At 37.2% G+C, this 14,664-nt stretch overlaps 1 protein-coding gene across 1 annotated transcript in view; it reads left to right on the forward strand.

The window, feature by feature from the left end:
• The first annotated feature begins 810 nt into the window (after positions 1-810).
• Positions 811-14,664, forward strand: part of GCSAML (germinal center associated signaling and motility like) — a 30,854-nt gene continuing 17,000 nt past the window's right edge. The window contains exon 1 of the mRNA XM_057710072.1: positions 811-831. The gene's annotated coding sequence lies outside the window, so the exon portion shown is untranslated. The remainder of the gene's footprint in view (positions 832-14,664) is intronic.

The raw sequence follows: 14,664 nt of genomic DNA on the forward strand, positions 1-14,664 counted from the left end.
TTGCCTGCCTTGAAATTATCACTGTGGCCAGCTTGTGTTTTGTGGCTCCGATGGGAGGTGTAGGGAAGGAAGTGGGGGACCAGATGGTGGAGATGGGTATGTTAGGCCCTGTCTCCTTCCCCTAGTAATGCTATCCTTGAAACAACAAAAGGAAGAAAAATTTCTCTTTTATCTACCTTGAATAACGTCCAGACCCTTCTAGTTTTCTTACACATTCTTTGCAGACTTATCTTTTAAAGTATCAGAACGCTAAGGAAAGACATTTACATTTGATTTCATTTTTATGAATAGAAGAACAAACAGACATTTTGTTTTTAACTTTTCCTTCTTTTCCTTACAAGAGGATTTCTTTTTGTGTGTTTGGAAGAGGATAAAATATTGAAGTCTTGAAATCTCAGATTTCTGAGAAATAGGACAGTCCGTGCCCTGTCTGATCCTGAAATCCTGGAGTTTCCTTGAAAGCAAAATGAACCCAAAGTATTAGATTTATTCTCTTATGTTTCAGCCTGATTTTTCCCCACACTCTACACACACATGCGCGCGCTCACACACACACACACGCGCGCACACACACACATACACACACACACACTCACATCCTTTCTTTTCCCCTCCCTTTCAGAATGGTTTCTGCCTTCTCTATCATGCCCTTGTCCATCCCCTGGCAGCTCGTGATTGGTGAAAGCACAAACCATTGGTCAGATACAATGTCCTGCCCCATTTCATGGCTGTTGTTACTTTGGTCAAGACATACAAAGTGGAGTCAAGTTCAGGATCTGAGAAACAGAGTCACAGTGAGAGGATGGGAAATTATCTCCTGAGAGAAATTGGGTAAGTCCTGACTCTGGGAACAGCCCTTCTTGGGAGGAGACAGGGAGAAGGAGGTGGAGTGTATGCATTTGGAATGGTGGGGCAGTTGTGCTTTAAGAGGGTTGAACTTAAAGACAGCATCCTCTAAGGACACACAGGGACCTCCCAATTCACTTTCTCTTGGCTTACTGTGGAACCATGGTAGGTTGTCATATTTAGGAAATAAAAATACAGGATGGCAGTCAGATATTAATTTCAGATAAACAAATACATTTTTTTAGTGTAAGTATCCCCCATGAAATATTTGCAGCATTCTTGCATGAGTCATACTTATACTAAAAAAATTGTTTATCTGCAATTCAAATTTAACTATGCATCCTGTATTTTATCCAGCAACCTTGGCTTATAGTCACTTGAATCTTCCTACATCTCTCTTTCCTCATCTGGGTAGGGTACTTATCTTCCCACTCATCAGCTTCATGGGATCAGTATGAGAATAAACAGTCAGGTTCTTGCAAATTATGGAAGCAAAATAATTCACTCAAGTGCTTTTAATTTAAGTAGTACCTTTTTGGGGGTGATTTTTATCCCTATCCTCATCAAATTCTCCCCTCTTTCTTATAACTGAATAATGTTTTCTTTACCCAAGATATATAGACACATCTTTTTTTATCCGTTCATCTTAGATTGTTTCCAAACAAGAGATATCAAGTGTTGGCAAGGGTGTAGAGAAAAAAGAACACTTGTAACTTGGTGGTGGTTCAGCCGCTATTGAGAACAATTTAAAAAATTAAAAATAGAACTACCATATGATCCAGCAATCCTGCTTCTGGGTATATATGCAAAAAAAAAAAAAAAAAAAAAAGGAAAACAGAATATTCAAGAGATATTTGTGCTCCTATGTTTATTGTAGCATTATTCACAATAGCCAAGATATGGAAACAGCCTAAGTGTTGAACAACAGATCAGTGGGTAAAGATCGTCTTCTTTTCTCTTTTTCTCTAGTCTTCTTGATAGTAGCCATGCTGATAGGTGTGAGGTAATGTCTCAATGTGGTTTTGATTGATTTGCATTTCCCTGATAATTAGTGATGTTGAGCACCTTTTCATGTACTTGGCCATTTGGATGTTTTCTTTAATACAACTAGGTTGATCTGAACTTGTGACACTCTAATGACATTACTCCTGTGTTCCAATGGTTACATCCATTTCCCACTAGCTAACATCTAAAGTGTAGAACACTTGTTTTAGAATTTAAAGTCTTGTATATTGTTTTAATGACTCCTTCCTCATTCTCTTCTCACTTCTCCACTGTCTTGCTTAGCAACCAGTTTGTAAATAATTTCCACTTACTATGGAGTCTCTCAAAGGCAATTATTACTTTGAATATATCCTTGCAGCCCCTATGACCTTCTAGAACTTAGATAGGAATCTAAAGAATGTGTACTTAGTTTAGTTAAAAATACTTTTTTGCCCTTTCTGTCATAAATATGGTGTATGGATTTTGTCAATCTGGCCTCTTGCTCATCTTTTGAGTTCAAGCCTGTGTGACTTGGCTGTCAGAACTCTTGCTCCAAAGTTCATTTTCAACCATTTTTACTTGTCAAAATATTCCTTCTGCAGTGCTGTGGCCAAATGCTGCATCTTCCTGATCTCTGCCAGAGATTATTCTTTCACTATTCGATGAGCTGTAAATGGTTTATATACATTGATGGCACTAAACATACTGTGCCTAGTGTCATGATTACATGTGTGTAAGACTTTTAGATAATGGATTCTTTGACCAGGAGGGCAGTGGCCTTAAACTCTTTGAAAATCCTTGAAATTCTTGCTAATGCTCTGCAGAAACAAGGCTCTCAATAAATGTTTTCTGGCTGGTATGAAGAAGCACATGTGATTCCTGTTCGAGAAAAGCAGAGGGTAAAATGACCTGCTTCAGATTACTGAGACTTAAAGACGCTTTCCATTTTTAGTTGCCTCCTTCTCTGCATTGATTTCTAAAATTTCCAACATATATCTGTTACCATGTTCTGATAGGTTTGGTGGTGTCTTGCAGAACAGCCATGAACTTCTCTTACCTCATAAACATGAAAGCGTTGTGAGGATGCTGATTCAATTCAACCATGTTGTAAAGGAAGCCAGTTAGGCTCAAAGAGATGGAAGTGTCTTGGCTTGCTCACATTTGTCATTACAAAAACCCCTTATATTGTTGGTGGGAATGTAAGTTGGTATAGCCACTATGGAAAACAGTTTGGAGGTTCCTTAAAAAACTAAAAATAGAACTACCATATCATCCAGTAATCCCACTACTGGGCATATACCCAGAGGAAACCATAATCCAAAAAGAAACATGTACCATAATGTTTATTGCAGCACTATTTACAATAGCCAGGACATGGAAGCTACCTAAATGCCCATTAACAGGTGAATGGATAAAAAAGATGCAGCACATATATACAATGGCATATTACTCAGCCATAAAAAAGAATGAAATTGAGTTATTTGTAATGAGGTGGATAGACCTAGAGACTGTCATACAGAGTAAAGTAAGCCAGAAAGAGAAAAGCAAATACTGTATGCTAACTCATATATATGGAATCTAAAAAAAAGGTACTGATGATCCCAGTGACAAGAATAAAGATGCAGATGTAGAGAACTGACTTGAGGACACGGGGTTGGGAGGGGGCAAAAAGGAAGCTGGGACAAAGTGAGAGAGTAGCATTGACATATATATACTACCAAATGTAAAATAGATAGCTAGTGGGAAGTTGTTGCATAACACAGGGAGATAAACTTGATGATGGGTGATGACTTAGAGGGCCAGGATAGGGAGGGTGGGAGGGAGTCATGGGATGGAGGGGATATATGTATAAATATGTATAAATAGCTGATTCACTTTGGTGTACCTCAAAACTTGGCACAACAGTGTAAAGCAATTACACTCCAATAAAGAGTTTTTAAAGAAAAAGAAAAAAAAGTTTAAAAACAAAAAACAAAAAACCCTTTCTCATTCTGCTCTTCAGCTATTGCTCTCTGTTTAGGATCCAATGCCCACCTTCCAGAGAAGCCTATTGGCTGGATTTCAGTTTTATTTTAAAGTCCAGGCAGATGTGAGGAGGAAATAGGAGGATGTTGCTTCAGGAGATTCCATGGTTGGCAACTGTGAAGGATGCTTCTACAGTCCAGGGACTTTTCTAGGTCCTGCATGCCCACACATTTCGAGGCAGCCAGATTCCATGGTACTCAAGGAACTCACAGGGCTGAGTGAAGCATTCAAGTTGCATTGCTAGTAAAGACTGATCGTTATCTCAGCCTCTCTCTCTGTCCTGCACACTGTTAAGAAGTTCATAGAATTATCTCGTTATTTTTCCTTTCAAAGTGGTTATTATTATCCTCATGTTCTGTTTCATTGGAAAAATGCAATATTAAATATAAAAATGGGTCACATAGTTTGATATATTTATTAACTGCTGTTAGGAGATTATTGTATTCCCAGTAAGTAAAATATGGGTTATTTCTGTCTAGAGTGCTTTTTTTTTTTTTTTTTTTTGCTTTTCCACCATGCACATTTTATTGAAAGACACAAGTATTTTACAGATTCCTTTGCCAACTGGGTTTGTTCCTCCAAGACACTCAGGTAAGGGAAGACATGAGAGTACGGTACATCTCCACTTGCAAAGACTTTAGCAAATGAAATCATATGTACACAAGGCCTGAGGTTGCATTCCTTACTCCAATTGACCATAGAGAATTTACCATAAGAGTACAGGTATTGGTAAAAGCATATGGAAGCTGAAGAGTGAACAATGACCCTTACTTATTCCTTTTCCTTGAGGTACCATTGGCACAAGTTCCACTTAAGGAAGTTCCGCACAGGCCTTAGAGTGCTTTTTGTATAGGCAAACTTGAGAAGGCAGCATTGCTTGCAGGTCATACAATCAGATGAAAGAGAAATGGATAGTTTCTGATAAATAATTCACCTGAGAATTCATGAAACTAGATTAAGCTTATATTTGATAACGGTCCTGCTTGTAATCATGGATAAGCTCCTTGGTTTCTGTGATTCCATATCCCCATGTCCACTGTGGGGGTAATAATATTGCCGGAGCCTAGATTTAGTTGGGAAGATAAAATGAAACAATGCATGTATGCTAGCAGGAATATAGTAGGTGATTAGTGAGTGATAGCTATTATTTAATTACTTTAGTGCTCTGAAGTCAGCTTTATTTTCAGATTCTTGAGCTGCAGTGTATTTTGCATCAATGGTTACTCATTGAAATTATTTGGTTCACAAGGAACCTCATTTAATGCACTACAGATGTGACTGAGAACAAGATGGAAAAAATTCTACCTCGTGGGACTTGTTCTAGCAGGAGAAAGGGGTTACAAACAACTATATAAATCAAGCAATTGAGATAGTTATAAATACAATGAATGAGGAGACCTAACCTTTGAGGAGAGAGTTGGATAATTGGGAATAAGCAGATGAGGCAAAAATCTATGAATTAACTTCCAGACAGAGAGACTATGTGTAAAGTCCTTGAGGAGGGACTGAGTATGTTGTATAGGAGGATGAGGAGGGTAGAGGACATGAGGTCAATGAAATGATCAGGGTCACTACTTGACCACACTATATTTTACAACTGATTGTCCTGAGCTTTTTTTTCTCTAAGTTTTTATTGATATATAATTGATATGCAAAAATGTTCACATATTTAAAGTATGTATCTTGTTAAATTGGTACATGTGTAAACTCCTGTGATATTAGTACCGCAGTCAAGGTACTGATTATATCCATCACCTCCAGTTTCCTTGTTTTTTTTTCTGTGTATGTGTGTGTCTGTGTGTGCACGTGTGTGTGTGTTTTGTGTCTGTGTTAAGAACACTTAACATGAGATCTACCCTCTTAACACACTTTAAAGTGCACAATATCTTATTATTAACTATATACACTATGTTGTACTGCATATTCTAGAAGTTATTTATGTAGTATAACTGAAACATTATATTCACTGAGCAACAATTACCCCTTTCCCTTTCTCCCCAGCCCTTTGCACCAACCACCCTACTTTCTGCTTCTTATGAGTTTGACTATTTTCAATTCCACATGTAAGTGAAGTCATGCAGTATTTGTCCTTCTGGGACAGGATTATTTCACTTAAGCATAAATCCTCAAGGTTCATCCATATTGTTGTAAATGGTAGAATACCTTTTTATGGCTGAATAATATGCAATTGTATGTATATGCCACATTTTCTTTATCCATTCATCTGTGAATGAACATTTGCATTGTTTCCATATTTTGCTTACTGTGAATAATGCTGCAATAAACATGGGAGGGAAGGTATCTCTTTGAGACCCTGATTTTGATTCCTTTGGATATATACTCAGAAGCAGAATTACAGAAATGATTATTTTGTTTTAAATTTTTTGAGAAGTTATCATAGTGTTTTCCATAGAGTCTGCATTATTTGCCTACCTACCAACAATACACAAAGGTTCCAATTTCTCCACACCACTGCCAACATCTGCTATATAGATATATAACTTTTTGATAACAGTCATTTTAATAGGTGTGAGGTGATAACTCAATGTGATTTTGATCTGCTGTTCCCTAATAACTAGTGATGAGCATTTTCATGTAGCTGTTGGCCATCTATATGTCTTTTTTGGTGATGGAGGGAAAATGACACAATTGTGCTCAGAATTGAATTCAAATGTGTACCCTGCTGAAAAATGCTTCCCTCTTTTTAAGGTCAATTGTATTTATGGGAAGCCTATATGAGAGAGCACCCTTGGCCTTAAGAAAAAATTGACATAGAGGAGAGACTACAGTGGATGCTGATTAAAAAGTTGACAAGCTCCCTCAAGAAACATGGTACTTAATCACTGTTCTGTAGCTTTAAAAACATTAGAAATTATATAGCTGAGAGAGGATAAAAGCTTTTCAAGGCCACTTCTGCTATAAAATGATGAAACCACAGTGTAATTTTTTTTTAGGATGTACAACATGATGATTTAATACATGTATACATTGTGAAATGATTACCAGGATATATCAATAACTTCTGATGTCATGTGTCATTTCCACTGTACCACAGCCGCCTCTTTTTCAGATAGGGCAGATATTAATGTGTTCTAGGTAGAAGCACAAACATTGTGCTATAGAAACAAGAGGAAGAGATGAATGGAATTCTGATTTGGAGTGGTGGGGAGGAAGGACATGTTTGAGGAATTGCTGCTTGGATTGTGTTGTAAATGTTAGGCAGGCTAAACAAAGTGGAAAAGACTCCAAACTAAAGGGATAACGTGAAAATGTATAAGAGCTTGAAGTACATGGTGTTTCAGGAATTACAATTGTCAATATTTGGAGCATATTGTTCAAAGATAGATCCAATAGGAAAAGAACTTGAAAATGACATTTGGCATTTGATGATGAAGTGGGAGAAAGATGTAATGTGGCCTACATTTTAAGGAGAATTGTTTGTCCTCAGAGTGTAAGGTGGAATGAAGGAGAAAAATGAACAAAGTTAAGACATTTTTAAAATACACCAATTAAGAAGAAATGAAGAGCTGAAATTCACAGGCACAACCAAAATGAACAAAGAGGTTTGATGAAAGTAAATGCATTTTTGATGATTCATTTTGGTGTTTGTCAGTCACTTAGATCACAAATGTTGTGTGAGAGGAGGATAAAATTATTCCCCCAAATGAAATATACGTCTGCTCTTGGCCTACCCTGAGGACCTCTCCATCATTAGAGAATCTTGGCATATGCTGAACATATTTGGAGATGGAGAAGAAACAGAAACAGGGAAGGCAGTGATGGATCTTAGCAGAGGTGGTTCTACCCAACTTCCTCCTGCAGCTGTCAAACAGATCCCCATCAGATCTACCAGATGGAGGAAATGGAAATGATAAGAATCAGACTCATCTCACCCTCTTTCCTTTCTCTATGATAACATTTTTTTTTTACTCTCTCCAGACCCAACTCTTACCCCATGCCTCTGTGTGGTCATTCAGCCAATGAAAGAGCCATGAGACTTGTACCAAAGATTTTCCAGGTTTTATTCTCAGATACTCTAATCCAATGGTGTTGAGAGGAAAGGGAAATAATATTTATCAAGCAACTGAAGAGTGCCAAACATATTTTATAGTTGGCTTAAATCATCATAATGATACCATGAAGGAGGCATTGTTATCCCCATTTTTACAAGTTTTGAAATGTAGGGTACATGGGTTTCAGTCTCACAGTTAGAAGAGGTGGTTTAGGTCATTAGACATGTAGCCAGCAAGACTCCAAAGTCCGCAAGCCTTGTCTGATTACTTGAGAGAGGCCATCTATAAGACTTCTTTCTAAAGCGAGGGCAAACCCAAGCTGTGCTCTGGACCTTCTGGAACATGGGAAGGTGGGAAGCCTTGCTGGTGGTTCTCACAGGGTCATAAGGGGATGCCATGCAGCCCTCTGCCTATTGCTTATCTATTGGATTCAACATTAATGGATAATAAGGACTGTTTCCTTCTTCTGAAAATCTATAGCTGACACACGCATTATACTTAGAATGCGTGAATCTATCTATCTCTCCATCTCTCCAATGGTAGAGTTCAGGATGCACTACCCTAAAATATGGTTCCTTTGCATATTGACTATCTTAAGCTGAAGAAATTTGAGGAAATAACAGGAGCCGGATGGTTATTCTGACCTCCCCACCGCTGCCTTTCTTCCCTGAAAGCAGGAGATGAATCTCTCACATAAAGGTGTTCTCCCTGTACCAGGAGGAAGGGAGAAATTTTTGTCACCAGAGACAAGGAATTTAGGGTCAAGGAAGCTATATAAAAAAACCTTGTTACATCTTCATCATTTACTACCCCTAGCCCAAACCCCTCTGCCTTGTCAATGGTTTACAAATTTATTGTTTCTTTGTCTAAAAGATATACAAGCTTCCTGCCCTGGCCACTTCTTCTGGTCTTCATTCTCTTGTAAAGTCTCCCATATATGAGGGTGAGTCAAAACTTATCCGCACTCTGGCCATAGAAATTTCTACAGCCAGTATGTGGGTAATTTTTGACTCACCCTTGTACATGTGAAAATTCAATAAAATTTGTATGCTTTCCTCCTATTAATTTGTCAGTTTAATTTTCAGGCCCAGCCAGCGACCTAAAGAAAGTAGAGGGTAACTTTTCTTCCTCTATATTGTCTATCTATCTATCTGAAGTATGTGTCTATATACGCGCACAGCATACAAACAAGCCCTTATTGACTAAAAATAAGACAATTTCTGAATAATGGTGCAAAAACAACTATAAATTAATTTATTGTTCTTGATCTTCTTAAATATCTTATAATCTCTGTATGACTCAGCCTCTCCAAGATGACAGTTTAAAGGAACATGCAATAACAGAACATCTATCATGCCTCTGGTGGAATTAGACCCAGTCCAAGTTTCCTTAGGCAACATGGACTTAGAGCTTATTTTTTGGAGAAAACTTTATAACTGAACCACCATAGTTGTTTGTAAAGAATCCTTGCATTCCTACTCAGGGCTAAAGTAACCAAATTAAAAGCTTGGATATCCCCCAGAGAATAAGGTTTTAGTGTGCCTTTGTCTTCAGAAAGGGGAGATAGTAAACAGAATGAAGGAAAGGAAAATGGGCCTTAAGAGGAAATTCATTTACCATCTCATCATCCTGCCATTACTTTTAAAATTGTGTTCAGGGTCAAGTCTTAGCCAGGCATCAGAGGCTGGACCATCTGAAGGCGAAGCAGATGAATTTTTCATGTGTAGATGATCACATACTTTTCTCCTCTTTATTCTTATTAGTTAATAAATTAAGCAAGTATAGAATTTGATGACTTTTGGTGATGCCATTCTGCTTTCCAAAAACCAGAAAGAATGCATTAAAGCTTTTCAAAGCAAACTACTCTTTGTGACCTTTGAAAAGTATTTTGAATTGCCATTTTCATCCAATTTCTAATAAAGTTGCAGGCACTTCAAAAGCAGAGAAAGGAAAAAGGAAATCACCACTAAGAGGGAAACTGAGGAGTGGTATAAAGTGGTATAAAGTGTGAGGTGGCCTGGGTTTAAGCACCTTTTATGAGATTCTTTTGCCTATTTTTAAATTTTAGGTTTTGAATTACTCATACTCCCCAGTACTTATTTATTTATTATTATTTATTATTTTCTCCAGTTATTGAGATGCAATATAAAACATTATATTAATTTCAGGTGTACAACAAAGTAATTCAATATTTGTATTTTTACAAAATAATTATAAAATAATTGGTTACTATCCATAACCTCACATAGTTACAAATTTTTTGTGTGTGTGATGAGAAATTTTAAGGTTTACTCTCTTACCAACTTTCAAATCTACAATGCAGTATTATTAGCTATAGCCACCAGGCTGTACATTGCATCCCCAGGACTTATTTATTTTATAATAAAAGTTGTACCTTTTGACCACTTTCATGTATTTCTCTCACTCCCCACCCTCCGCCTCTGGCAACCACCAATCTGTTCTCTGTATCTATATGTTGGTTATTTTTAGATTCCACATGAAAGTGACATCACACAATGTTTGTCTTTCTCTGTCTGACTTATCTCACTTAACATAATGCTTTCAAGGTCCATTCCGTACTCCCCAGTTCTTAACTTATTGTCAGCCTTCACCTATGCAAGACCATTCTCATTATTTTTTCTCCTTCCTCCCTAATTTTCAATCTCATTCCCCTTCCCATAAGTACCAATTTTAACTTATTTCATTTGTAGCCTTAGAGTGCTTGGATCTGAGTGTTTGAAATTTTAATAGATACAAACAATAGCATAATGTCAATTTAGTGTATTTTCTACTTTCTTTGAGATCTCTATTTGTTAGAGTAAGTGCATATGCCTTATCTGTACTCACTTCATACAATTCATTCATTGCCACCCTTTCTACCAAAGTCCTGCTGTGGACACCTAGAACAAATCCCTTATATCCCTTTGGAAGAGGTGACCTGAAATACGCCCTATTTCTTTTCCAGGAGGCTGCACTTTCTACTCCCCCTTTCTGGAGCTTTTGAATCTTCCTGTTTGTTCCTAAACTTGCAATATGCATGTTTTTCCTAATTTTGTCATACATTTTTAATGTAAACGTGTATCCAATTGTTATTTTAATTTTCATTTCTCTGGTAGTTTGTTGGTGATTTTTTGTATATCTATTCATATGCTTGTTAGGCACTGAAGCTTCTTTTACTATTCAAATCCTTTGCACATCTTTTATTTCCCCCCTGTTTGGTTTCTTGCATTCTTGAGGATTAGCAAGCAGCTTTTGAATATTGCAGACTCACCTCTTGCTGTTAGCCTTGTGAAAGAAGAAAGTACTCAATGACACTTATTAAAGACAGAAAGAAAGACTTGATTTTACAGCTGGGGAGAAAGATGGGGCTCGACTCCAAATATGGCCTGGGCAAGTGGGAACTTACAGCCAAGGAACAGGGTGGGGGTCAGTGGATGAAAAATTACTAAGAGGAAATAGGGGTAAAGGTGGCTCTGGCTAAACTGACCCAACAGAATTCTTGCTGAAGACAGGCCAGAATGATCAGACATCTCTTGGGGGCTGGTGGATGATGACGAACTTGGTCAGATATCGACAGTGGGGATCTGGTTAAAGTGTCTTAGCAAGATTCTTGCAGAAACTGGATTTTACCAGGAAGGGCACAGATGGGACTAGGAAGAGGTTCAGGAGACTGACTCAAGTTTGATCACACAAAGAATCTTTGTTAGCCATTACAAATATCTATTCTTACCAGGCATCTAACTCCTTGCTTCATTTTTTATTTACCAGAAACCCTAAATGTTGATGTAATAAAATTTGCCAAGTTTTTGCCTCATGGTTTGTGGTTTGGTTTTTCTAAGATAGTTAAATTTTCTTTAATGAATTTCTGCCTTAAAGCAAAATTTGCATATGGCAAAATCAGCAAATTTTAAGTGTAACACTTGTTGAGTTTTACAAATGTGTATACCTATACAACCAGCACCCCAATCATGATATATAATTTTTTCACCATCCTAGAAAGTTTCCTCATGCCTCGTCTCAGTCACCTCAAAGTACTCTTCTGATTTCTATTCCCATGTTTATCTTTTTGTAAATGGACCCACACAGTATGTACATTTTAGTGTTTGTCTTTCACTCAACATTAATGAAGCGATTCATCCATGTTGTTGCATGTGCCAGAAGTTCATTCTTTTTTGTTGCTGAATATTCCAGAGGCTGTTTATGTGCAAATACACAAAAGTATGATTACTCATTCTTCTTTTCATAGCATTGAGTTGCTTCTGATTTTGGGCTATAATGAATAAAGCTACTGATGTCGTAGAATCTGTCTAGGGAGTGGATTTGTGATCTCTGAAGGGAAAGAATTTCTCCTCGGGATCAATAATAAGCCACTGCTCAGGTTTAAGTTCCAGAATAACAGATTATTGAGAGAGAAAGAGTACAATAGCTTCTGGCACAGACACCAGAAGAGAGTGGAGATACCCGAAAAGGGGTCTTACGTGAGCAAGCTATATGCCTTCAGAGCAGAGTTAATTACAGTCCCCACCTTAGGATTGATTATTAGGGTTGATTGTTTCATTAGAAACATTTGTGATATTTAAAGAATTTTGCTACTCAGCGATCTTGTGAAGTCTCAGGTAACCCCCACCCTAGAGTCATAAGAATCAGTCTTAAAAAATGAGTGAGGTTAAGTCACGTTTTTCCAGTTCTTCCACCCCTCCCCTGGCCAAGTCAGCCCCTGGAACTCTCACTACTACAAATATTCACATACAAATGCTTTTGTGGATGTATGTTTTCCTTTCTCTTGGGTAATTTCTTAGGAGTGAAATTCAAGTTTTTCCCTATTCTTATGTGACAAACCTAGGACTCTGAATTTTCTTCAACTGATTTCCTTTGCTAGATCTTTGATCCTTATTAGATATATAGATTAAATTAGGGATTTTGCTTTTTTTTCTCCAACAAGTGAGCCAGATTTTGCAACTTCATTTACTAGAAGATCCATTCTTTTGCAATTGAATTGTAATTCCTTCTTTATTACACATCAAATGTCTACATATAGATGGATCTGTTTCTTTGTACTTATTTTTTTTTATATTGGCCTATGTCTTGTATTCCTTTACTAGCAGCATACAGTTTTTATTGTTATGACTTTGGAGTACGATTTGGTATATGGTGTGATGTTATCCTCTGACATCATAGAAGTTTGGCGTAAGAAATATAAACCATAGCAGATTTTTTTTTCTGTAAGATGGGTTTTAATATAAATAATTTGGTGTTTACAAAATCATTGGATTGGCTGAAGTTGTGGGTTTGAGGGCGGGTCTCTTTATAAACATATCTTCACCCTAAAGAACTGACCAAGGGCAGCTAATCCTGCCCAGGAGGCTTCCAGAGTGATTCTACATTAAAAAATTCTCCACCATATTGATGAACTCAGTGGCAGAGGAAAGACGCAGATGTAGAGAACAGACTTAAGGACATGGGGAGGTGGGGAGGGAGAAGCTGGAACAAAGTGAAAGAGTAGTATTGACATTTATACACTACCAAATGTAAAATAGATAGCTAGTGGGAAGCAACTGACTAACACAGGGAGATCAACTCGATGATTGCAGATGATCTGGAGGGGTGGGATAAGGAGGGTGGGAGGGATGCTCAGGAGGGAGGGTCAAGAGGGAAGGGATACAAGGATATATGTATAAATATAGCTGCTTTGCTTTGCTGCACAGTGGGAACTGGCACAACAGTGTAAAGCTATTATACTCCAATAAAGATAGAAAAAAAAAATCTCCACCAGTAATGTCTATAATGCTTGAGAATGTACACCAGAATATTGATGCGGACAGAGAAGCTTCCTGTCTGTGAGCCTGATTTTCAGAGAATGAGCAACAAAAAGGTCTCTTTGCACTTTGAGCAGCATCTAATTTGCAGTTTGAATGTTGGTGGTAAATGATTCTCAGGAAGGTAGCCACTGCTTTACTTTTTCCAGGAATAAGGTGGAATAGATATTGATATTGCCCTTTAACTGTGTCCAAAACATGCCCTCTTTGGTCCTCATTTCAAAATTGATTTGACTTTTTGATGACTCTTCCCTCTCATATTCATTAAAAACTAAATTAGTTGATTTCATCAAAAGTGCCAGCTTGAATTTTGATTGGGGTAACATTGACTATATAGATTAATTTGAGAACAAAAATCTGCAAATACACTATTCCAATCAAAACAGTCACTTATAACTGTATTCAAATCTTTAATATATTTTAACAGAGTTGAAATTTTTGTCTTTCTTGCCATTCTTTGTTAGGTTGATTTCCCGATACCACTTAAAATATCAAATCTATGAAGTACATTTTACTTTAGCCTGGTATTATTGAAATGTTGTTGGATTTTGTAAGAACATTTTGTGTCTACCAACCTTGCTAACATTCTCATTTATTTTAACTGTTTGTTAAGTCAATGCTACTGGGTTTTATACATAGTTAACACATCAACTATAAAGTTTAAGATTTTTCTCTCCTTTTCATTTTTTGCAACTTCTTTTTCTTGTTTTGTTTACATTAACTTTGCTGTATGCTTTTGATATATTGCTTTTATCAAAATAAGGAGGTTCCAACTTATAATACATCTTAAGAGAATTTTTATTGTTAATAGGGCTAAACATTATCAAATGGATTTTTTTAAAGCTCTTTATTGGAATATAATTGCTTTACACTCTTGTACCAGCTTTTGAGGTACACCATAGTGAATCAGCTCTATTATACATATATCCCCATGTCCCCTCTGTCCCGTGACTCCCTCCCACTCTCCCTGTCCTGGCCCT

Source organism: Hippopotamus amphibius, chromosome 15, assembly GCF_030028045.1.
Source record: "Hippopotamus amphibius kiboko isolate mHipAmp2 chromosome 15, mHipAmp2.hap2, whole genome shotgun sequence".
Classification (NCBI taxonomy): Eukaryota; Metazoa; Chordata; class Mammalia; order Artiodactyla; family Hippopotamidae; genus Hippopotamus; species Hippopotamus amphibius.